Source organism: Puma concolor, chromosome C2, assembly GCF_028749965.1.
Source record: "Puma concolor isolate L17-30 chromosome C2, mPumCon1.1.hap2, whole genome shotgun sequence".
Taxonomy (NCBI): domain Eukaryota; kingdom Metazoa; phylum Chordata; class Mammalia; order Carnivora; family Felidae; genus Puma; species Puma concolor.
The window spans coordinates 4,348,330-4,375,251 of NC_141675.1; the positions used below are offsets into that span (position 1 = coordinate 4,348,330).

The 26,922-nt window shown below is 40.9% G+C and overlaps 1 long non-coding RNA gene and 1 pseudogene across 1 annotated transcript; one reads left to right on the plus strand and one right to left on the minus strand.

Moving 5' to 3' along the window:
• Positions 1-9,452: 9,452 nt before the first annotated feature.
• LOC147577049 (uncharacterized) lies at positions 9,453-24,383 on the minus strand. Its single transcript, XR_015255930.1, has 5 exons — positions 24,182-24,383; positions 23,559-23,799; positions 16,772-16,878; positions 14,250-14,647; positions 9,453-9,756 (listed from the first exon to the last, which is right to left on the minus strand). It is a non-coding gene; the product is annotated as an uncharacterized LOC147577049 (long non-coding RNA).
• On the plus strand, positions 17,225-18,151 carry LOC147577050 (large ribosomal subunit protein eL6 pseudogene; annotated as a pseudogene).
• Positions 24,384-26,922: the final 2,539 nt, after the last annotated feature.

Consider the following 26,922-nt stretch of genomic DNA (forward strand, 5'->3'; position numbering starts at 1 on the left):
CAGAGAAAGAGAGACAGAGCATGGGCGGGGGAGGAGCAGAGAGAGAGAGAGGGAGACACAGAATCCGAAGCAGGCTCCAGGCTCCGAGCTGTCAGCACAGAGCCCAACGTAGGGCTCGAACTCGCGAGCTGTGAGATCATGACCCGAGCTGAAGTCGGACGCTTAACCCACTGAGCCACCCAGGTGCCCCCTGCAGCCATGGATGTTACCTACTGAACTTGTTCCTAGCGCTTAAAGTGGAAATAAAGGTTGTGATTATCCTTATTGTTCAAAGGTAAGAAAAAAGTAAGAATTTTATGGTACCATTGTTTCCCTGGCTCCAATTTGTCATATGAAATATAGTGAGAATATGCAGCCCCTTCAATTTGGTGGCTTAATCAGACAGTCTTTTCAGAGTAATGTAAGATGTCGTCTCTCTGTGGACCCCTTCAGCTGTTACACCCACACCAGAGGAAAACCACACCAGAGTAGCAAAACAAAACAAAACGGGCTCTTCTGTTTCTCCCAAGAATCATCCAGTTTCTTCTTTTGTAGTCAATAACAAGCCATCTCAACTCATTCTCCACGCAACTAGCTTCAGTCTATAGTCTGAGGGGCACTGGGGTGGCTCCCTCTGTTGAGCGTCTGACTCTCGATTTTGGCTCAGGTCAGGATCCCAGATCGTGGGATCAAGCCCCTCATTGGGCTCTGCACTGAGTGTGGAGCCTGCTTGGGATTCTCCCTCTCTCTCTGCCCCTCTCCCCTGCTAGCTCCCTCTGTCAAAACAAAACAGAGTCTGAACCCTGACATCTCTTTCTACCCTCATGTAGTTCTCCATTTCTGAATAAGAGCAGAGAACGCTATAGCAGAAAGTCAAGGGGGGGCTTTGGGGTTTCAGAATGCTTAGGGTGAACCTGAACTTGTGCAGAATTCATAAAGTTATGTCAGAAGCATCAGCAGAAGAGAGAGGAAACCATATCCAGGAAGACTCTACCTGAGTCATAAATTCTAAGGTGGAAACTAGGCAGATCAGGAAAATTCTAGGAAGAAGCAATGAGCAGGAAACCTCAAGTCCAATGTGGGATTTCTCAACTCTTTTTTTTTTTTTTTTTAGTATTAAATTTTACTTTCTCAGGTGTCTCTTCCTTTTCTGATAAAGGCACTAATCCCATCATGGGGACTCCACCCTCCTGACCGCACCTATTCATACCATCATATTGGGGGTTGGAGCTTCAACGTAAGAATTTTCTGGGGACACTGAGTCCCTAACACTCTAACCTTAACCGGCTATTTAATAATGCTGAGCCTATAAAAGAGGCAATACCAAAACTTCCCTCAAAGATTCAGTTCAGCGGCTGTTGTGATGCATAAATGAGATGTAGAAAACAGTGTTGAGGGGGCAGCTGGTGCCTCAGTCATTAAGCATCTGACGTTGGCTCAGGTCATGATCTCATGGTTCATGCATCTGAGTCCCTCATCGGGTGAGCTTGAGCCCTGCTTTGAGTGAGCCCTGCTTTCTCTCTCTCTCTCTGCCTCTCACTCACTTCTGCCCTCTCCCTCGGAAGGAAGGAAGGAAGGAAGGAAGGAAGGAAGGAAGGAAGGAAGGAAGGAAGGAAGGAAGGAAGGAAGGGAGGGAGGGAGGACAGTGTTTACATCAATGTCTCATACGCAGTAAGACCAGAAAAAATTTTGTTCCCTTTTGTTCTCTCAGGGAAATACATAGCTATTTCTTAAAGGAGTAAACAAAGGAGTGAATACAACCTATGATGCCTAGGGAAGCATACGTATATACTACGTATATAGTATCCAGATGATTGAGCAACTGGGCCCATCTCTGCATTGTGGATTCAGCTCTTGGCTTTTCACCTGGAGTGGTCTTTAATAAAGGGATCCATCCCCAGAGGATGCCCCCGTGATGTTAAGGTATGTGGATACCAGTATACATGTGATCACTTATGAGCATCATATTTTAGAAAGATTATCGATAGCTATAGGAACTTCCTAGAGGAAGATGATCGGGTTAGGAACTGTCTGGAAGCCATGGGAATGGGTGAACCAAATGCCACAAGTTGTCAGATTTAGCAAATAAAAATATAAAAATCACAGTAAAATCAATCTCAGATAAACAATAGTTTACAGTAAAGGTATGCCTCATGTGCTATCTGGGGCATATTCATACTAATAAGTATTCCTTGTTGATCCAACATTCAAATCCAAAAAATCCCTCTTTTTAATCCCTGTATTATATCTGACAATCCTAGCTACAAGGAGCTTACAGTCTCTTGTTGGAGACAGGGCGAATGTAGGAGATAGATCTGCAACATCGCAATCATGAGCACATATGTGTATTTTTATTTGAACAGTATGAATTGCTGGGCATACAAATTTCTGAGTGAGCTACAGAGAAGAATTAGGTGGCATTAGGTGGGGGAGAATTTGTCTTTTTTTTGTAATGTTTTATTTATTTTTGAGAGCGCACAAGAGGGGTGAGGGCAGAGAGGGGAACAGAGGATCCAAAGCAGGCTCCCTGCTGACAGCAGAGAGCCCGATGTGGGGCTCAAACTCACAAACCACGAGATCATCACCTGAGCTGAAGTCAGACACTTAACCGAGTGAGCCACCTAAGGCGCCCCCCTCCTCTATTTTTTATGAAGAAAGTTACCCACACTAACAGAAGCAAGGAGAAAGTATTACCACAGAATTTCCTAATATCTGTAGCTGTTGGTCTATGGTAACCTTGGGATTCCCAGAAGTAATCTTAGGATCCAACCTTCCCACACCCACTGAATTTGCTGTAGTCTGTCCTCCTTTCTCACCACTGCTGGCTCAAGTCAGGTACACCTGCTCAGGTCATTCTCTGGACTCTCTTACTGGCTTCCCAATGGAGCAAGTCCTAGGCTATGCATCATTTCTTTATAAAGATATGAACAAATGCTTCATAGAGAATTCCCTTCAGTTTCTGGGATGATAGCACCTTCTCGATTTTTCACCTTGCCATATGGTTTTTCGTGAATATATTATAGGTTACTTCAATACATATTTCCCAACATGGCAATGTAAATAAGCTACCAGCAAAGGAAGAGTTGACTCTACAAATTCCACTTGGGATAATGCTCACACCATTTGGCTTTTTCCCAACCTTCATGATAAAGAAGAAACCATAGGAAGGTATCTTATTCAAGGCATATAAATGAGAGGTACCTGCCTGAGCTAGCATTGGGCTGCAACAGTTAAGTGCTAAAAATAAACTCAAATTTCAAAATAAAATTGAGGTTAACTGAATATTTCCTTTCTCAACTTACCTGGATCTGTAATATCCATAGGGATCCACACCGACCAACATGCAAAACTAGGCAAGATCTCTCTGTGTCAGAAGGGTAACCAGGGTGACAAAATTTGTGTTACTCCAACATGATCAAGTGAGGGTGGCAACACAGTCTGTCCCTCAGAAGCAACTAGAAACCTGGGAAAATGGTCACCATCAACCATTTCAGTGCCCTGGAAATTGGCCAAAGGCATGAAACAAACGAAGATGCATTCATTCATGAAACTATGAACTGCTTTTAGTTTTTTAAAATGTCTATTTATTGACACAGAGAGAGAGAGAGAGAGAATATTCCAAGAAGGCTTGGTCCTGTTAGTGTAGAGCCCGACATGGGGCTCGATCCCACAGACCATGAGATCATGACCTGAGCTGAAACCAAGAGTCGGATGCTTAAACGACTGAGCCACCCAGATGCCCCGAAACTATGAACTCCTGATAAGAACACAGCATCATTGCCCCCTGCTCCCCGCTCTATACCTCCCGCTCAATGGGGTCTTTCAACCAGGGCAGGGCAGGCAGTGAACCCCAGCAGCTTTCTTCCCCCTGTTAAAGGGTGCTCCCTTAATTTGGACATGGTTACTGGCAAGGAAACGAAACCAGCAGCTCCAGTAACCTGAAGTTATGATTCTGTCTGCGACAGGGACTGGAACAGCAGACCAGCCTGGAATTAAGAGTGAGTTCTGAGAGGTAAGACAGCCATAGGGCTTGAAGACTGTCCACTCGTTGTGGGTTAAGCAGCAGCTATGCACGTACACAACAGAGACAAACTACTAGAACGGGTGATGGCAAGCAGGCTCCGTGAAGTTTTCTGAAGTATTTTAAGACTGGATTTTGAGGATGGTTGCACAACTCTACGAATTTATTGAAACGAATGGAATTGAACACTGACAAATGGTTCATTTTACAATATATAACGTATATCTAAATAAGGCTATAAAGAATTCACATGACACATTAAAAACTACGACTCAAAAGTAAGGATGAATCTACATATCTAGATACCAAATGGCTCTGAAGAAAAGGCATTAATAAAATAGGTCTCATTCAAAAGATTTTAATAGATACATTAATGTTTAAAGTATTTTAAAAACCCGTTGATTTTAAGAAGTATAATGCAAATTCAAGAACAGCACGGTCCAACATAACTTCTTGCAATGATGAAAATAGATAGGTGCTCAGTCCAACATCTTGGCTCCTTTTCACATAGGGCTTTTGAGAACTGAAAATGTGGCTACTGTAACCAAGAAAGCAAGTTTTTCATTCTATTTCGTTGTAGTTAATTTAATTTTCAAGAGCCATTTCTGATTAGTGGTTACTTTATGGCACAGCACAAGTCTAGAAAGTTTGTATTGGCAAACATAATTTTGTTTATGGAACATGGTCATTTCAAAATAACGGGAAAGTAATGGGTAATACAGAATATCTTTTTAAGGCTTACAAACTCAAGAAATGCAAATTCAGGTACCGTGAGACTATTTTACCCAATTAAAATTGACAAAATAAAAAAAAATATTATCCATTAGTAGACAGATTGTTTGCTAATGGATGGAGGAACTTAGGAACTTGATTTTCAAGACACCGCTAATTGAATTATCAAGGATTCTGGCTTCTGGCAGAAAATCGGTTGTGTGTCTCAAATAATTTAAAAGTATGCGTATAGTTGACTCTGAAATTCCACTTGTAAGAAATGGCCCTAAGAAGACAATTTAAAATGAGCACAAGTGTGCTCACCACTGTGATTACAATAACAAAACACTGGTAGTAAATTAAATATTCAAGAACAGAAGACTAGTGACATAAATCGCATCACTGTATTGGTAGGATTGTAACGTATTTTAATATTTATTGAACTTCAACTATGTTCTTTAGGAAGCACAAATGTAGGTTGTACGACATTAGAAAACGTGCTTTTATTGTTGGTATCTCTATGTCTGTATTTATCTGTCTCTATATCTAGAAGCAGATAAATCAGTCAAGCAGCAGGCCTCATCTATGGGTGATAAAATGATGGGCATATCAATTAGGAATCTCTGTTGGCAAGCACACAAACCAATTCCAATTACATCCTTCAAGCACTGTTTATTTAAGATGACCGAAAAAAATACACGAACCCATACTGAATCTGATTGAGGAGAAAAAGAAAGAGAATGAGAAAGAATACTTATCTAAAGAAGCACAGAAGAGTAGAATTATGTGGTAAATAAATTTATTTATTTTTTAAAATTGTTTTTAATGTTTTTATTTAGTTTTGAGACAGAGACAGAGCATGAGCAGGGGGAGGGGCAGAGAGAGAGGGAGACACAGAATCCGAAGCAGGCTCCAGGCTCTGAGCCATCAGCACAGAGCCCAATGCGTGGCTCTAACTCACGGACTGTGAGATCACGACCTGAGCTGAGGTTGGATACCCAACCAACTGAGCCACCCAGGCGCCCCATCTAGGGCAATAAATTTATAAACCTGGAGGCCTCCTAATGGTCCGGACATTAAGCCTTTAGTTACTAGACTGTGAGATAGCCCAAGGGATCTTTGGGGAAGAGTTCAGGGATTGGATCTGTAGCTACATACCAAGCAGTACAGAGTTTTGCTATTTTAACAGCCATTATAGTTGTACAAATAAACTATCAGCCTTATCTTCATCTATACCCATATATACCATATTTACTACTTTCTTCATGAGCCTCTGTTTTTTTTTTTTTTAGATGTATGTTTCAAATATTTTTCTCCGGAAAGAATGGGATGTGTGCATTACTCTAAAAATTCCTAAAATTCCTAAAAAGTTAGCTAGGTTAGATAGATGATAGATAGAAATATAAACATGGAGATATACTTGTCAAATAATATCTTTCTAAATTTAGAACTCTCTGGTCATAGTCATTTTTTAAATGATGTATCAACATCTTTCCTCTGACTTTTTTATAATAAAAACATTTTATTGAAGTATAACATACTGTAGGTTACATAAGGGGCATTAATGTTAAGCATATAGCTTAACAAATATCACCATATATTTATACCTCTGTAGTTACCACTCATTTCAAGATCTAGAATATTTCTAGAACCCTGGAAGTTTCTCTCTTCTCTCAGTGGTAACCAATATATTGACTTCTTTCCTCTGACTTCTAAATGCAAATTTTTGCAATCGAAGAATCTGATAGCAGTCGGGTTTTATGTTTCTTTTACTCTTTTGACCTAGAAGCTTATGTATTTATATCCTTTGAGACTATGGATTTTACCAAGTATGCCTAAGAGGGATGCCTTTTATGGATTTTTTTTCTGACTAACCTAGCCTAGAACTCGGAGCAGTTTCAGTCTAAAGATTCTGACCTTTCTTCTTCAGAGTTAATGCTCCTCTATTATCTGCTTAATTATTGTCTCTACTCTGTTTGTTCTGTCTTCTACTTCTGAAATGCATATATTTAATATGAGAAACTCGGTCTTCCGGGGCTCTTCTCTTCTCCCTTGTGATTTTCAGTTCCTTCATATTTTACTCAATGTATTGAGAGATTTCTGGCTTGATCACTCAGACCACTAACTGAGGTCTCCACAATGGCTAGCCTGTTCTTCAGCTAGTCTAAAAACTGCTTAATTGTGAAACCACATATTAGAGTGTAAGAAAGTCTCTTTGCTGCGCTACTTGAATTCCCATGGATGCACTCACTTATTTATTTTTTTAAATTACATTTTCCATCTGTCTTTTTCTAGCAATTCCATTTCACCGGGTCTGATTACTTTTTTTTGTCTTTTTTCCTCCAACCTAGCACTCCCAACCCCACTCTATTGGAGACGAGTAGTGATTTTTCTCAACCTACTGGTCTAAATGATGGTTCTTGGAATAATCTAAATGGTGATGGAAAGCCACAAGCACTTTCTCACAGACTGGCAGTAGAGAAGCAAGACATTTCCCTGATAGTGGTGACCAGCCTGTCATGTGCTTATTTTCCATCAGTTTATTCTCTTCTGTGAATTTCTCTCCCTTATTTACCCATGTTCCCATTGGATTGTTTGGGTTTTTTTACTGATTAATTGTGAGGGTTCTTTATACTCTGGCTACTAGTCCTTTGTCCCATGTGTAGTTTGCAAATATTTTCTTCAGTCTATACATTGTCTTCATCATTTGAACAGTGCCTTTCCCTGGACAAAAGTATTTAATTTTGATAAAGTCCAATTCACTGACTTTTTCTAATTTAATAAATCGTGATTTTTTTTTTTCAACGTTTATTTATTTTTGGGACAGAGAGAGACAGAGCATGAACGAAGGAGGGGCAGAGAGAGAGGGAGACACAGAATCGGAAACAGGCTCCAGGCTCTGAGCCATCAGCCCAGAGCCTGACGCGGGGCTCGAATTCACGGACCGCGAGATCGTGACCTGGCTGAAGTCGGACGCTTAACCGACTGCGCCACCCAGGCGCCCCAATAAATCGTGATTTTGGTATTGTGACTAACAATCTCCCCCAAATCCTAGGTACTGCAGACGTTGTCCTATATTTTTCTTCTACAGGTTTTATACTCAAATCTGTAATCCATTTTGAGTGCATTTTGGTATATGATGAGAGGCGTAAATGAAGATTCACTTTTTTTTTTACTTTATTTTTTAAAGAACAATTTAAGGTTTGCGGCAGTTTTTAAACTCTCAGTTGATGATCTTGCTTCCTCATTCACTGAGAAATTGAAGAAATCAGAAATTAAAGCAATCAGAAGATAATTTCTCATGAGTTTATAACTCACTTACATACCTAACAACATCTATATCTATATGCTCTGCCTTCCCCCATGTTACAACAGATTAACTGTCTACCTTCCTTTCTAAAAGCATTTCCTCTTTCCTATTTGCACTAGAACAAAACCCCAGAATATTTCCCTCTCTTCACTATTATCAGTTTCCTAATATAAATAACCTATATTAGCATATGAACATACTGTCTCTTCTTTATTAAAAAAAACTATCTCAAATACTTTCCTCTCAAACTGTGACCCATTTTTTATTTGCCCCTTGTCACCAAAAGTACTTCCAAGCATTGAATATACTCATTGTCTCCATTTCAACTCTTTCCATTTGTCTTACAGCAGAGTAATCAGTGATTTCACCACCTCCCCCCCCGCCCCCATTATTACATTGAAATACTTTTTAAAACACTCTGTTATTAAACCTAATGTTCAACTCTCTGTCCCTATCTTATTAATGTTTGTTTATTTTTGAGAGAGAAAGAGAGACAGAGCGTGAGGCGGGGAGACACAGAATCCTAAGCAGGCTCCAGGCTCTGAGCTGTCAGCACAGAGCCCGACGCGGGGCTCGAACCCACGAACCGACAAGCTGTGAGCCACCCAGGCGCCCCCACACTCTCCTTTAGAAACAAAACCATGACTTGGCCTCCAGTCTAGATTTTCTTCCTCTTCCATTGGTTGCTCCTTAGCAGGCTTCTTCGTTATTTTCCCCTCTTTTCCCTGGCCTCTGCAGGATGGTGTCCCTGGGATGCTTAAACCTTAATCAAGGTCCCAAATATTTATTTCCCTTCAATAACCAGCCTGTGTCCCCCTTCTTTGTGCCATTGTCAAGTCTCTCTTGCCTTCCACCTGGAACAAATTTCTTCTTGTCCAAAGGCTTTGCTATGTCCTAACAGAGATGCTCTGTATAGATCTGGATCCCGTGGCCCAGAACACTTATGGTGCTCCTCTGCCACATCAAAGAAAAGACGCCCCCTTAGGAGGTGAGGATCTAGGGATGTGGGAGGATAATCCAGGAGGCAAGACCATCTGTAATCGACGGGCTGGAGCGTAGTGAAACTTGTTCCAGGTGAGTAAATGACTTGCGCGTTGTCTTTTATGATACTGAAAGACCAGTTGTAGCCAAAGCATAGGGTAGAGTGACAAAAGATGAACGGCTAGAACTGGGGTTTGCTTTAAAGCATCCCATAGCTAAGATACCCAACCCTCTCGCTCCAGAGAGAGCCCATCAACGTTAACCAGTGTTTTTTTCTTAGCGAACGTGATTTGTTCTCACATTCAGGGCTTTCTTGGCAGGGGATCCCTAATAAAAATTTATTATTTTCTTCATTTTTCATGTTTGCTTTCATTAGTTTCCTGTAGCGCTTCTCCCTGCACCTATTTTTGCTTTATTAAAGCTCATATGTGGAAATTATCATACACTAAAGACCATAAATAAACTTTTATTTAGCAAGCTGTGGAAATCAGGGGCACGCAGCAAAGACGATTGAGTTTATTAACCACCAATGGCACTAATGTGCTCTCACTCATTACTCATTCACTTCACTGACTGCTTCAACAGACTAGGAGACACCGCTTCTCCCTGGGATCGTCCAACTGTTCACGACGGGAGACACAGAAGACAGGGCAGGCGGACCTACGCACCTTGGCTCTTCAGGGGACACAGTGCAGTTGACAGCATTAATCACTGACACTTCCAAGGTGTGTATTCACTCTCTCACTTCTTCTCTCTATACATAAAGGGAGTAGAAGGAGGTGGTAAGAGCCATGTGAGTTTAAGAGCCCCTCTTAAAGGGGAGTTTTGGTCCAGGGGATCCCAAAAGCAGCATTAACCATTTAGTGCAATAGTTTATTTCCACTATAAACCTGTATTTACAATGTCAACTCTACCTCTGCAAGTGCTAGAAGCATCCTTGACTCCAAATGATAGCAAGAACTTGTGACACGTTTCATCGTCATTTCCGTTCAAGGTCTCATAACGGGTATAAACTGATTTTCAGACTCGGAGAGGAAAGGGAGTCTGTAAGTTTCTTGTATTTACACACGAGAACAGATCGCGAGAAATCATTATATATAAATTAACAGTAAAAGGTCAGTTACAACAGCACATGAAAAAGGGATAGAGGGGTTTTTAGTGAACTTGGAAAAAATGTGTGAAGTGGGATTACTTGTAACAGATTCTGTGGCACCTTGATGGACCTCGCAAGATTTGGAGGGAGTGTTTGGGCACCTCACAGCGTTAGACAATCGTTCTCTAGAGTGGTTGGTTTACAATATGGCTGTTCCTCAATGGAACAACAATAGGACAGGTGCTCCAAGGTGAGTAGCTCCAAGTAGGTATTTATTTAACAACAGCTAATGATTCCTTGGCAGTGACTCTGGTGAAGATATCTAGTAATATCATAATGAGCCTTCTCTCAGCTCTAAGTGTCAGACACAAGCCTAAAGCTTCGCTTGTGCTGTGTTATTGAATCTCCAAGATAATGCACGTTGCCCCTCATTTCACAAATGAAACAGAGGCCTAAGCGAAAGGTCACACAGCTGGCAGGCAGCAGTTCCAGAAGTGAAAAAGAAGGCTGCTTAGCTTGAAATCTGTTGCACTTGACAGCTCCCTTCAAAGACGTTAAAAGTCAGAAGCACCATCTACAGACGCATCCCTTGTAAAAGGCGATGAGGCACACGTCTGCAAGGTACATCGCAGGTTGAGAATAGGACACGAAGAACAGGTTGTCATTAAAACTAGAGACCGCAGAGATTAGAAGAAAACCATCATGAAACAATCAGAGTTAGCCAAGGGTATACACTTGGGTGTACCACTGCAACTTTTCCTGAAGTTTGAGCACAAAAAATGAAATGGGCAGGACAATGCATTTAGAACAAGAAACCCCATACCTCTTTGGGACGGGATTTTTCCCCTCTCCATCCCGTAAGAGTGGTGACCGGAAAGAAGGGAAAGGCTAGCATTTTATCGATTTTCCAAAGCGGGGCGGCCATTGAACCTTCTCAGTAATGACTTCATGGGGCCATTGAACCTTCTCAGTAATGACTTCATGGGGCCATTGAACCTTCTCAGTAATGACTTCATGGGGCCATTGAACCTTCTCAGTAATGACTTCATGGGGCCCTCAAAAGAAAATCTTGGCTAGAGTCCACCAGCCCATGTCAAATTGAAATTCTACGACTAGAGAAGGCGAGGCAGTCATGGGCCAGCAGTTACCCAAGCCTAAAGGAAGAGCTCTATGTTCAACAGGTCCTGGAGGCACAAGGACGGAATTCTTAAATTTGTTGGCCTGGAAACAGCATAGGTGGGCATTATTTTATTTCCTGCTTTTAAACTGGATACACGTTTATCCTGGAAAAATCTGAACTCATAGAATTCAAAGAAACCTGCATCACCCGTATGGCCACCCTTCGGAGGCAATCAGTGTTAGCTGCCACACCGTTTTCATACCTCCCATCTGCTCACTTCCGACCCCAGATGACCCACTAAAGACTAGATATCCTAAAGGAGACTATAGTTAATGGAAGCTGTGCAATTTGTGCTGAAAGAATAGATGAAGGAAATCCTCTCTTCCCTTCTCCCCAGGATCTGAACAACCACTTCTTCCCCTGTGATGGACAATTTGATTAAGGAAGACTATCCACGCTCTGAGGAAATTTGACGTGTTATTGGGGCAAGGGATTTTTCTATAGCCGTTAGAGATAAGATTGACTGGTGATATGGAAACATGTGCTGTTCTGGGATCGCCAGAGTAAGATCTTTGGATAAGAGTTCCTTTGTTAGCTCCATGCCAAACTCAACAAAATACCTACGGGAAAGAAATTAGTTGGCAAACCACTTGCTTATCAAATCTTTTCTTATTTTAGGGCTGTCACCCAGTGAGGGAAGATAGTGGGTGAAAAAGTACCATTTCCCATCACAGAAGGTTCTAAGGCACGGAAGGTTCTTTCTCAAGACTTTATTACTTCGCGTTAGTAAAGAGCTCTTTTCCAAGCTCTCTTAAAACTTGAAACTAAAATGAGGTCAGGGACAACTTTCACCAACTTTTCCACTCCGGTATCGTATAGGGCGTGGTGGGGGCTGTAACAACAGTGGAGTGTGCTCATGCGTACAGAAATAGGTCTCTTTGATGCGTTCATCACTCAGCAGACGTTTATTGGCCATCATCTACATGTTAGGGGGTATTTTAATTGCTGCTTCTATGGTCACAGAAACAGTCTCTGCCCTGAAATGGCTTACGTTTTAGTAAGGGATACAGACAATAAATAATATCTCATAATTCAAAGTGTCACTTAGCCTAATAAAGTAAAAAAGAAAAAGCAAAGCATTATATATACATATAATGAGATGCTTCTACCTTACATAGGATAGTCTGGCAAAGCTCTCTAAGGAGGTGCCCTTGAGTAGAGATTTGAATAAAGCAAAGGAACAAGAGCATGCTGAGTGGGAAGAAAACAGACCAAACAGAAGAAAGCCTAAGTACAAAGCGTTGGGAGGGAGAAGTGGGGGCTGGTGGTGAATTTGCTCGGCCTCCTTCAGCAATAGCAGGAAAGAGGTCCTTGTGGCTGGTGAGGGAGGGAATGGGGAGGTGGAAGGAAAGACCTTAAGATCACATAAGGAGAGCCCTAAATACCATGGAAAGACCACGCCATGATTGTACCATGTACCTCTCCTACTTCTGCGGCCCTGAAGTTCCCTCTTGAGACTGTCTCCGATGGTCTGGACCCTCACTGTTCCACTCCACTCCAGGGCCTTGACTCTTTTTGCCAGCCGTACTGAACTATCTCATGTACCCAGCTTCTCTGCTTCCCCCTTCCCCTCTGCACTTGGGACGCAATACCCTCAGCCTTGAACGCTTTTCTCCGATGACCCCTCTGAGGAAAAACACCTTTTGCATCAGGCTTTTCCTGGCTCCCACTTGTCTTTATGCCCCTTCTATTCCTAGCACATCTAATGGCTGCTTTGCAGTAATTTGCTTGTCTGCATTACTGCTTCCCACATAAGAGAATGAACTTTGTGTAGTCACAGACTGGGTCTTTGTCTTCAGATTCCTGATGTTTGGCACAAGGCCCCATGCGTGGGGGAAGAAAACAGTTAAAATAAATACTGAATAAATGAATGAGTTTGTGAGTGCCCAAATGAATGAAGATCGTCTGAATGAGTTTTGCATTTGTTTTACTTCAGGTCAATGATACAAAGAGTCACTGCTAAATGGACTTCTCTTTCATTCTCATTCAGCCAAGCAGATGATTTTTTTCCTGAACTTTTTCCTTTTCTAATCGAAAACTACAAGTGAAGTGAATGTCAAGAATGTTCTATGCATGGAAAATATAATAACTACATAATACACCTGTCAAAAGGGTGTTTAAAATAAAATGCTAACAGACCCATATAACTGAAGAGGTTTTGTGGGAGTTGCTATTATAAAGTGGTTTTTAACACTCTGCACAGAAAATTGTCACCTACATGAAACTTTTAGAGCAACTATGATTTAGAGTTAGAAGCTGTACTTGATATTACCAGTAAAGCCACTTCAAACATTTCATACGTCTGATGGTTGGTTTGCAAACCCACAGAATGGGCCAACTCGTGTGTTCAGGGAATGGAAGGCATTTCAGGGTAAACTTTTTCTTTAAACATCGCCCTTTATTAGGGTAAATGTCTAAACTTGACCTAGCACATGAAATATATGAAATTAATACATGCCTGAGTATTATATGGGAATAATCAATGATATTCCATATCATTCAATGATCAAATTAAGTTAGAAGTATCATGCTCTCATGAAAGTTGAGGTATTAAAAATCAGAGGGAGGCAGGGAAAATGAATTAAAGATGTTCTTTTCTGCCCTGTTTATTCACGTCCAGCTTCTCTTTTCCTCGCTTTCTTCTTTGGTCACAATTGCTCTAGATTCCACAGAACCTCTTTTCCTGGTCTGAGCAGGGATAGGATTGTGAGGTCCCACCGGCAGGACCCGACAGAGGAAGTGTCTGTGCACCCGTGTGGTCAGAGCTAGTCCGAGTGTGGACATCAAAAAGGGGGAGTCAAAAGAAGGGTTGATACTTGGGGTCCACAGCCAGGAGAAGTGGTGATGGAGAGAAAGGGAGGGGAGAGGAAAGAGGAGAAAACACAACCAACACTTATTGTTTACCATGCTGTCAGGCACCGGCCTAAACCCTGAGCACAGAGTACACGACTAGCCCCAGCATCCTGGCACCTACCTGGAGCAGACTTGATTCTCTGTTGCAGTAATGACCTTGCACAGGTGGTTGGGTTCATACGAGAGCCTATTGGTGGTAACATGGATCGTCATTTATTTTCCATGACTTTATATCCTCTTGATGCTCTTCCTGCCATGAGCACTTCTCTTGGGTTTTCAGTCCATTAGTCTTATTGTGGACCTCTAAACCACAGTCATTAAGCATCCGATTTTCTCTAAATAGAATTGACCAAAAATACTCAGTGCTCCAAATGTCCAAGGACATCCTGAAGATCTTCAGCCATTCTCTCTACTTAATTGCATGCGGTGATCAGCATTTGGATGCCTCGCCATTCCCAGACGTAGCAGAGCCAGTCTCCTCGTCTTCCAGTGAACTTCACAAGATGTTAATTATAAACTCTGTGGAGATATTATGCATATACTTATTAATCTCACTCTTCTTAGATGCAGGCTGATTCTAAGATTGGTGTCCAGGTCTCTATGGTATTGGTGAGAACACCTAGTGCAGTGGTTGGCACATGGGAGGGGCCCATCACATGTTCAGTTTGTTGACGTGAACTCAGTGGTTGGGTAAATTAGGGCAACGGAATAGCTAAGAAAACATCATTTGGTGAAAATACTTTGGACTGTTCCAAAAATATCTCTAGCATTAGTTTCAACCCTGGAGTCTGTAGGTTCATGAGTTGTTTTCAAAATAGTGAAGACCATAAAAAAAATATATATATATATAGTTGAGCAAAATATATATAGTTGAGCAAAATATATACATATATGAAAAGACACAATGGTTTAAATTTCAATATTGTGTGTAGCACCAAGTGGAAACCACAAAGATATTCATTAATGCATGCTGGTAAAAGAAATTGTGGTACCTCAACAAAATCACATTAAATACTCTGTGTGTGTGTGTGTGTGTGTGTGTGTGTGTGTGTGTGTGTGTGTTGACAAGAGAACTACAAGATGCAGAAAAGTGTGTGTGTATTATCATTCTCCTCGGACTGCATGGAAGAATTGACACTGCCCTAGAAACCAGGAGAAGACTAGGGTGACAGCTAGAGTTAACATTAGGGTTCCGGGAAAGAGCTTGAAAGTCAAGTGTACAAGGAAGATTAAATTTTCACTGCATATTGTTTCCAATATTGGAATCTTTATTAGATGCTTATATTAGCCTTTTAAAAAGCTCCAGCTGAGTTAAACAAAAGCCAGAACTATTAAAACTACAGAGACATCTGAGGCAACAAGGTTTAATATTCAAATAAAACCAGAGGCAATTTCAGAAGGCCTCCCAAAGCATTCTTTCTCTGGGATATGACATTATGATTCAAGGGATCAAAGTCAATATCCTTGAGCAGCTAGGTCTTTTTGTAATGGCTTTCCTGTTGTTTTTGTCTCATGGGATTGTGAAGTGTCTCTTCAGATATTTTGCCCAATTTTCTAATTGGGTAGTTTGTTTTCTTATTATGGAGTTATAAGACTTCTTTCCATAATCTTGATATAACTCATTTCTCAGATATGTGACTTGCAAATCCTTGTTTCAGCCTGTATTTTGGTTTTTCATTCCAAGAGTAACCTTTGAAAAGTTTTTCATTTTGAAAAGTGTAACTTTGCATCTTTTTATAGATCATGTCTTCGATGTTGTATATAAAAATTTATTGCCAAACCCAAGGTCACACAGATCGTCTATTTTTTTCCGAAAGTTTTATAATTTTATGTTTTATATGGATATCTATTATCCATTCATAGTTCATCTTTGTATGAGATATAAAGTGTCAAAGTTTGCTTTTTGGCAGAAGGATATCCAATGATATCAGCACTAGTTTTTCTAAAAATTATTCTTTCTCCATTAAATTGCCTTTGACCCCATATCAAAATAATCAGTTGTAGGTACAACGTGTGGGTACATTTCTCTGCTTTCCCTTCTGTTCCCTGTGTCTACCCTTTCACCAATACCACACTATTGTAGTTACCGCTGCAGATAGTAAGTCTTGAAATCAGGAATTTGAGTCCACCAACGCTGCTTTTTTTCCCCATCAGAATGGTTTTAATGATTCTAGATCCCTTGTTCTGCCATCTAACTTTTAGCTCAGCTTGTCACAAAAAGCATACTACAACTCTGATTGAGATTTTGTTGAGTCTATAGATCAAATAGAACCGGCATCTTAAGAATCTTGGATATTCAATTCAGGTCCATGATACATTCTCTTTATTTAGTTAGATATTTGATTCCTTTTTGTAACTGTTTTGTAGTTTTTAGCGTACAGATTCTGCACATGCGTTGATATATTTGTACCTAAGTACTTCATTGTTTTGCTCCTGCTGTGATTAATACTATTTTTGTTTCCAATTTCAAGTCCCGACTGCATATTGCTGGCATACAAGACAACTGATTTTTATGTAATAACCTGGTACTCTATACCCATGTTAATCTCACATATTAGTTCCGGGAGCATTTTTGTAGACTCTCTGGGATTTTCTACACAGACATTCAGGCTGTCACTAAGTACAGAAGTTGTTATTTCTTACCTTTCTACTCTGTATTTCTCATTCTTTCCTTGTCATACTGGTTAGGTCTTCCGGTTTGATATTGAATAGGAATGGCATGAGAAGACCTCCTGACCCGATTTCTGATCCTTGAGAAAAGATCATTATGCATAATTGTAAGTATGAAGTAAGATCTAGATTTTTTTGTGTATGCTCTTCAGTAGCTTAGAGACGTTACCTCCTATTGTGTTATTGAGAGTGTTTGTTTTGTTTTGTTTAGCCATGAATGGATGTTGAATTTGAATTTTTTTTTTTTACATAACTATTGACATGAGTATATGATTTGCTTATTTGTTATTACTGTGAATTTCAACGATTGATTTTTGAATGTTGAATCAATCTTGCATTCCTGGGATGAACCCCACTTGGTTGTGACAATTATGCTTATATATCGTTCGATTTGATGTGCTGACATTTTGTCAAGAATTTCTGTGTCGCTCTTTCCCATCTTGCAAGATGGCGGGCGAAAAAGCTGAGAAGCCGGATGCTAAGGAGAAGAAACCTGAAGCCAAGAAGGCTGACGCTGGTGGCAAGGTTAAGAAGGGTAACCTCAAGGCTAAAACGCCAAAGAAGGGGAAGCCCCACTGCAGCCGAAACCCCGTCCTAGTCAGAGGAATTGGCAGATATTCCCGATCAGCTATGTATTCGAGAAAGGCCATGTACAAGAGGAAGTATTCAGCAGCTAAATCCAGGATTGAAAAGAAAAAGAAGGAGAAGGTTCTTGCTACTGTCACAAAACCAGTTGGTGGTGACAAGAATGGTGGTACCCAAGTGGTTACACTTCGCAAAATGCCTAGGTATTATCCTACTGAAGATGTGCCTAGGAAGCTGTTGAGCCACGGCAAAAAAACCTTTTAGTCAGCATGTGAGGAAACTGCGAGCTAGCATCACTCCTGGGACCATTTTGATCATCCTCACTGGGCGCCACAGAGGCAAGAGAGTGGTTTTCCTGAAGCAACTGAGCAGTGGCTTGCTACTTGTGACTGGACCTCTGTCCCTTAATCGAGTTCCTCTGCGTAGAACACACCAGAAATTTGTCATTGCCACCTCCACCAAAATTGATATCAGCAATGTGAAAATCCCCAAACACCTCACTGATGCTCACTTTAAGAAGGAGAAGCTGCGTAAGCCCAGACACCAGGAAGGTGAGATCTTCGACACGGAGAAAGAGAAATATGAGATTACAGAGCAGCGCAAGGCTGATCAGAAAGCTGTGGACTCGCAAATTCTGCCAAAAACCAAAGCCGTTCCTCAGCTTCAGAGCTACCTCCGCTCTGTGTTTGCCCTCACGAATGGAGTCTACCCTCACAAATTGGTGTTCTAAATTTCTTACAAAGAACCTAATTAAATAACAGATCCATCTCTTTTGTGTCTTTTTTTTCTTTTTTGTTTTTAATCGTTCTCCGCCCAGAGATGTGGTTTGACTCGGCATGCTTGTGGCATCTTGGCCTCTGCTAAGAGCAGTCGGGGTCGGGAGGCTGGCACCAGCTGCAGTGGAAGCTCCACTGTGTCATTGGTTTGGATCAGCATTCTTGCCTTCCTCACCGTCTGGCTTGCCACCCAGCACCCACCAGGAGGAAATAGCGACATTTCCCCAGTCATTACTGAGCAGGTCAGTACTGGGCTATGTTGTGGACAAAAAATAGCTCTGCTCTTCAGGCCACAAACTTTCCTTCCTTTGAATGAGTAATACCCATTTCTCCCCCATAATCATTGCAATCTTGTATATCTGGTTTTTTAAAAGCATACATAGCAACATAGCAAATGAGTATAATTATTTACCATCTTTTTTTTCTTTTTTTTTAACCAAAAAGCCCTTATGCTGTACATACTATTACACAGATGACAAACCGTGTGTTTTGGTCATTCCATAGAAAGTCCCATCTTCAGGGGCACCTGGGTGGGTCAGTCGGTTGGGTGACCGACTTCGACTCAGGTCATGATCTCGCAGTTTGTGGGTTCGAGCTCCGCATCGGGCTCTGTGCTGAATGCTCGCTCGGAGCCTAGAGCCTGCTTTGGATTCTGTGTCTCCTTCTGTCTCTACCCCTCCCCCACTTGTGCTCTGTCTCACTCTGTCTCAAAAATAAATGTAAAAAAAAAAAAAAAAAGAATTTCTGTGTCTACGTTCATGAGGAATATTGAATTATAGTTTCCTTGTAATGAATGTCTTTGCCTGGTTTTAGTTTTATGGGTTTTTTTCAATTGAAAAAAAAAATCTTATTTTTTATTTTTTTTTTAATATTTATTTATTTTTGAGACAGAGACAGAGCATGAACGGGGGAGGGGCAGAGAGAGAGGGAGACACAGAATCGGAAGCAGGCTCCAGGCTCTGAGCCATCAGCCCAGAGCCCGACGCGGGGCTCAAACTCACGGACCGTGAGATCGTGACCTGAGCTGAAGTCGGACACTTAACCGCCTGAGCCACCCAGGCGCCCCTGAAAAAAAAATTTTTTTAATGTTTATTTATTTTTGAGACATAGAGAGAAACAGAGCATGAGTGGAGGAGGGGCAGACAGAGAGGGAGACACAGAATCTAAAGGAGGCTCCAGGCCGAGCTGTCAGCACAGAGCCCAATGCAGGGCTCGAACTCACAAACCATGAGATCATGCCCTGAGCCAAAATCAGCTTAATCAACTGAGCCACCCAGGTGCCCCTAGTTGTATGTTAATGCTGGGCTTGTATAATGAGTTTGGAACTGTTCCCTCTTCTATTTTATGGAAGAAATTTAGTGGAAATCTTATTATTTGCTGTTTAAATATTTTGTATAATTCACCAGTGACACGGTCTGGATCTGACAGTCTTTTCTCTTAATTTTGAACAAGAAATTTTTTAAGTTTATTTTTTTAAGAGAGAGCACAAGCAGGGGAGGGACAGAAAGAGAGAGCGAGAGAGAAAGAGAATATCCTAAGCAGACTCTGCATTGTCAGCACGGGGACCAACTTGGGCTCAATCCCACGAACCATGAGATCCTGACCTGAGTTGGAATCTTCACCAACTGCTCCAGAAATTAAATTTTTAATAGATATAGGTTATTTAGATTATTTTTTCCTTCTTGAGTGGGATTAGTAGTTTGTATCTTTCAAAGAACTGGTACGTGTCCTCTAAATTGTGAGATTCATGGGCATAGGATTTTTCTTAGTATTCTCTTATTCTTTTAGTGTCTTTGGGATTAATAGTGATGTCTGTACTCCTTTAATCAATAACTTGTTTTTTTCCTCTTTTTGATCAGCCACACTAAAGATTTATCAAGTTTATTGATCATTTCAGGGATCCAGCTTTTGGCTTAATTGATGGCCCCTATTGCTTTTCTGTTTTATTTTCATTTTTTTCCCTTTCTGCTTTGTGTTTAACATGTTCATCTTTCTCTAGTTTCCTAAGGTGGAAGCTTGGTCTACTGGTTTTAGATCTCTTTTGTTTTCTAATATAAACCTTTAATGCTATAAATTTTCCCTCTCTGCCCTGTTTTAGTGGTTTCTCACAAATTTTGATATACTATGTCTCATTTAAAAACTTGCCTTGTGATTTCTTTTTGGGTTTTTAGAATTCTGTCTTTAATGTCGGAATAATTAGGGATGTTTCTAGATATCTCTTGTTAGTGATTTTTGGCTTAATTTTGTTATGGTCCAAGGAAAAATATAAAATTGTTTCATAAATGCACATATTGAATTTGTTAAGTCTTATTTTATGACTCAGGATATAGTCCGGCTCAGTGTCTGTTTCATTTACACTTGAGAAGAATGTGTATTCTGCTATATTTTGGTGGAGTGCTCTATAAATAGCAATTAGGTCAACTTGATTGACAGCTCCGGGTATCTATATCCTCACTGATTTTCCTGCTTATTTACTGTATCAATTCCTGAGAGAAAAAAAGTGTTAAAGTCTCCAACTATAGTTGACAATTTTTCTATTTCCCCCTTAAGACCTATCAGGTTTTGTATCGTATGTTTCAAAGCTCTGTTGATTAAGTGCATAGAAGAAATATGTACTTTTGAAGAGTCAGAAGTTTATATTTTCAGTTAAAATGTCAAAGATTTTTGACCTAGTTATTTGATTTTATATTAATTTTCTCCCTTTTCACTGAAAATTATGTTTTCTAAAACACATTAAGAACATTAAAGTTACGGTTCCCTTGTCAGTGAGAGTATCGTTTCATATATTTAAGGGCCATCTTATATTATTTTTCTATGAACTGCTTATTCATGTATTTTGCCCATTTTTCTGTTTTCCTTAAAATTTTTTAGTTCCTTATATGTTAGAGATTTCTGATCTTTTTTTTTCTGTTACATAGTTGTGTACTGATTGTCCCCATATTTTAATTTTGGGGCTTTGTCGATGCTTTGTAAGTTACAAATGCTTTATCATGTAATTGAAACTCCAATCTTTTCTTTTATTGCTTCTGAACTTTGAATCATAGAGAAATTTTCTACCCCTTCGTTTTATAATGAAATCCATCCGTTCTTTTATAGTACCTGTATAGCCTTTTAAAGAAACATTTAGATCTTGAGGTGCTTGGGTGGTTCCGTTGGTTAAGTGACTGACTTCAGCTCAGGTCATGATCTCCTGGTTCCTGAGTTAAAGCCCCACATCAGGCTCTGCACTGACAGCACTACGGATCCTCTCTCTCCCTCCCTCTCTCTCTCAAAACATTTAGTAAAAACAGAGCATTCAAATCTCTCACCTATTTGGCATTTGTTTTGTGTATGGTGTGTTATACAAAAACTTTATCTTTTTTCAAATGGCTATCCAATTTTCCAAGACCACTTACAAAAAATTTCATCCATTCCCTGCTAATTTGAGATATCATCTTGGTCCTATATTAAGATTCCACGGTCATGTGTTAAGATTCCCTGGTATATATTTTAGAGCTTTGCCTTTGGTTCAGTTAGCCTGTAGGTCCATTCCTGAGCCAACGTTACCGTGTTTCATTACAGTGGAGTTGTAATTTGGTAAGGCTGCTTCCCAAATTGCTCTGGTCTTTCAGGATTTTTCTCACTATTCTTGGCTTCAGGAATGGTATTGTGTTCAAACAGTCTAGACCCCAACACAATGTATGTATTGTACTGGGGTAACATCGAATTTATAGATTTACTTAGGGAGAACTGACATCTCTACGATATTCCCTGGTCTCCCTTACCATGAACATAACTCCTTTTCTCCTTGTTTGAAATCCTTACAATGGATAATTATTTGAAAGGTTTTCTCAGATAGATTTCAAATATTTGAAGCACCCGTCTGCGTTTGTTTGTTGTTTGTGTTGGGTGGGGGGAACACTCAGGTAAGTCTGGCCTCATGAAATCTGTGTGCAGAGGTGATTCTCTCTCTTGCTCTCTCACCATGGAAGCCTCCCCACCGTGACTCTAAGACCAGCACATCCTTCCTACAAGTCTGGAATCTCCCTCTCACACGCTAATGACACTCTGGATTGTGCACTGTTCACAGACTCCGTGGGATAGATGGGAGCCTTTCTTGAGTAGTACGTGTTAGGAGCTGGCTGAGCCAGTATGAAATCCGGGAGGGAGAAGACCGACAGGTCCACTTCATAAGGTGAGTTCAAGAAGCTGTAAGCTGGCTTGCAGAGCTCTGAGAATGTCAGCAGCCCTGCTCTTCCCTGAACTTCCTGCATTCCTTTCTCGCCTTGTAGAAGGCATCTCTCCTGGACATACGTTTCCCTTCACTTAAGTTCACAGGCAGCGTTCAGGAAAACTACCATTCGGAATTGCAATGGTGAAACTTGAAGTGGGTGGGGTGCAGAGGGGTGGGGCGGACGATTATGAACTGAAGAGGAAGGAACAATGGCTCGATGCCGTGAAAGGTGCTTTTAAGTGTATTTAGTGAGATTCCTGTGAAAGCTACCTTAGCAATTCATTCAAAATAAAACAGCCATTAGGTGGAAATTGTGATGCAGAAGGAGAGAACAGAATGATCCTTTTGTTACAAACATCGGGAGCTAATGAGTCAAGATTCAATCAGGGTTCCCTGAAAGAGATGTTAAGTATGGGAATTAATGGGCCTTTTGAAAATATTTCTGAATATTAAAAAAAACGTTAAAATGATCTGAAAAAAGCCTATGCTTTCTTCCTGCATCCTTCTTTTCCCTCCGTCTTCTAAGAAGCCTCCCTAGAAGTTAAATACCTGTCTCGATTAACCTTACTTCTAGTGGACACCGAGCCCTCAATTATTCGTAGTAGAGCAGAAATAAATGGCCACCGGGATTAATAATGCAAGCTGTCATTTTCTATCCTCTATGTCGGGCAGTGATGGAAGATGCTCTCTCCCAATGTTTTTCAATAAACTCTCATACAGGTACAGAATAACGTCCGTATGTTTTCAGATTTGTCCCTGTTGATCACGTCTTGGCTCTTCTAATAATGGGTTGAGACGAGTGAAAATTATGTGGATTTGGGAGCCAGACCTGGGTGTGAATTCCAGGTTTAATCTGTTTTGGTTAAGACATCAGGCAAGTATTTAACCTTTCTGGGTAATGGGGAAAATAACTATCTTCCATATTGTAGTGAATACTAAAAGAGATAATATGTATCCGAAGGGGATACCTTCATGCCCAGTAGACAGTAGGTGTTCTGATGGGCGGCTGTTTACTCCCTGCACCATATTTCTCCTACTTTTTGTCTTTTTCAACTCTCCCTCCCTCTAGAGAAGTGCGAGTCTGTATAAGAAGTTCATAAACACTTGAATAAATAGACGGATACTGATGTGGTCTCTGGACTAGTTCAGGTTTAGCTACTCCCCAGACTTGACAGCCAAGGCTCACCGGCTGAATTCCACAATGACAAGAACTCCAGCTGTGTCTTCAGGCCCACGTCTCACGAGGACGGTGAATAGCTCACAGCCTCTGAGTTGGATGGATGCTGTTGTCGGCACACTGAAGAGAGAGTGACCTCCTTGTGGGGTCTCCTTGCCAAGCTCACGCGGACACTGCCCGGATTTCCCATTGTTCACCCATCGTCTAAGCTCAGGCTCTTCCGTGTGGCTTACTATCTCCGTGTCGTGCGCTTGGCAGTGAGAGGAAAGAACCAATTATTGAACACACACTCATTTGGGGCATCATATGCGATACATGTATTTTCTTACGGATTTCATAAACTGTATGATGTGGGTACTATAATTCTTTCTCATATTTTAGGTGGGAAAATTGGAACACCAGGACTATTTTTTAAATCAGATGGAAGGTACACAGCACCTTCCAACTCCAGTGCATGGAACCATTTTACTCTACTGCAAACTCTAGTTTTTAGGGGCTCACTAAGAAGGCCTTGCACTGACCTAAGAACCACAAAGGGATACCATAGAAGCAAGGATGATGCTTCACTTTGTCCTCTAGCTGGGATACTGTGATACAGCCTTACGACAGAAAACGGATAGTCATTAGCCTACCTTTTAATGATCCGTAAGGTCTCTGCAGATGAACATTATAACGATGACTTAGTTTTGTTCTCTGCCGCCTTCTTCCCATTACTGAAAAGACTCCAAATCTCCGAATCCTAGGTCTAGCTGTTCTTAAAACCTCTATAACCGGAGGAAGTCCTTCTATTTCTTAGGAGGTTGGGTCCTGCAGGTTTCAATGACATTGGACAATATGATCACCTCGATGCTTTTCAATTCCAAATAGATTTTAATTCTGTAACTCCAAATAAACATTTTTTAAATCTTTTTCCTTGGCCTCAGGTTTAAACCTCTTATTCATGTTTAAGACTCTCTTTGAAATCTTCAACAAATTATATATATATATATATATATATACACACACACACACATAATCAAATTATATATACATCAAATTATATATTTGACATATCAAATTATATATATAAATTGGTATGTACCCAGGAACAAATAACCAGTGTTAAGCATACCATAATAATAAATATGTGGGAGAAATACCATCAGTGTCTTATTGACTCAGATCCCACCTACCCAAGAAGCAAATAAATACAACAGTTGAAAGTCTACACAGCATGGAGAAAATTGTGTATGACAATACTTCAGGCATGGGGAGGGGAAAGGTGTATATAAGGGGTTTGAATTTCTACTTAATTTCCAACCTTGTATTCAAAGTCTAGTAGGCTACGGGATCAATCCTGCCAAGTCCAGTAATCTATACCATTTTTGAAAATGTGGGGGTGGAAGAGGATTTTAAATTAGGTAATAGTGACATTTTGTAAGTGATCTAACATTTCCTGGAGAAGTACCACATTGTTGGCTCTGTCCACAGTTGTTTGATTTCAAACTCCCAGTCCAATGTACAGAGGAGGTCATTAAGTATCTTCAATATAGGAACACAGTTACTGAGACTCAGCAGCCTAGACTTTGCTATTCATTCCGTAAGTAGTAAGTCGCACACTTAGACTTTGAAACGGATTCCGTCTAGATCCGGAGACGAAGCTCTACCTGTAACAAAACGATGATGGTTTTGATAGCAGACTAAACAAGGGGATCACAGTATCTTTCCTAAAGTGTCATTGGATCAACGCTGTGACCTAAACTTTCCCAGTTCTCAATCTGCAGGACCACACCTAATTTTATCATAGTTGATAACTAAAAGGGGAAATTGATTACCACTTTGAAGTGGCTTACACAACTTACCAAAGGTGGATTTAATTGAATGTAGAGACAATATTTAAGAGCTGTAGGTTGGTAAAAATGGGTGATCCCCTTGGTGTCAGAAGACCTTAGCTGGCCCAATGAATCCGATGCCCCTGGGAGTTGCTAAAACAGGCTTTTTTGTGGCTGCTTTGGTTTGCTGCTAAGACTTCTGGGCCTTCCCTTCCAAATCTCCAAGGTGAGTCTTCTGAGGAAAGGCAAAGGAATAGTCATTATAGTTTGGAAAGTGCAGGAATATAGCACAACCGACATGAAGAAGGAATGGAGACGGGAACTCCATTTAAGCGGTCTGCCCTCCCGTCATTACTTTAAAACAGAATTGGGTAAATGCTGACCATATGGGTTTTCAGGTTATGGACGTTGGTTTTAGAGTAAAGAAAGTTGGTACGCATTTGTTGATTTCCCTTTGCGCCCCAGGCATTGTGGAGACATATCTTTGAGGTATCTTCATTTTACACACGAGGAGAACTTGAGTGAATCTCGGCGTGTCTGACCCGATGACCCTTAAGCACTTTGGAGATCCGCCTCACACGGACTCCTTTTTCCTTCGTCTTCTCTTCTTCCTCCTCCCTATCACTGAAACAACTCTGGCCAATTTATCATCACCATGTTTATATGATTGTGTTTGGTGCTCACCCTAGTAAATCCCACCCACGCCCCGACTCAAGGCCTCTCTCACCTCTGCCTTTCTTTTGCCTTTCTGGTCCCACAACAGAGCTCAGTCACACACGGGGCATGAGCCACTCTGCTGTAGTGAAAGGTTTCTTTCACTATCAAATCACAGGTGTTTGCTGGAGGGTAGTGAGCAAGGTGGGCGTCGTGTAATTTTCACGACCATCTTCCGATCCTGATCATTCCGTCACAGCAACATTTTCTGGCAGGGCATCTGTCCATCTTTTAAGTTTAAAAGCTGCAATATCGGGTGACTTCAAAGAACCAGATCTGAGAACGAGTGCCAGAAGAGGAGGTGCAGAGATGGGAATAACGACGATGATTACCCCACCTCCAAAATAATAGATCTCTCGTGCTGTCTCTAGCACCACTTGTGTCGGAGGTAAGGAAGGTTTCCCCGACAAAACGACAGTGCCTGCTTCCCACGAGAGAGGGGCCGGGACCTGGCGGGATTGCTGCTTCCTTACCTGCAGCCGACATCCTCAGCTGTAGCAAACGTTCTAGAACCTGTCGTTATTTTCAAATACCAAGAGAGGGCACGGCCGCTTCCGTGGAGCTATGAATAATTCATTGAATGTTTCAGGTAGAAAAGTCACTAAAAATAGCACCAAAGTTGAATGCCCTGACCTTAAAACAAAATCTTTGCTATTGCCGAAGACTGTTATTTTTTGAGACATGACACCGGGCAAACTAATTTCCCAAAGATTTTGTTTTAACTTCCTTCACAGCAGAAGCCCAAGTTCTTTCCGAAAGACTGCACACATGCTGAAATCACTCTTTTAACATTGCTCTAGTTTTTAAAATCTGAGTACAGATGAGATCTTTCCTTTCACACTCTTACC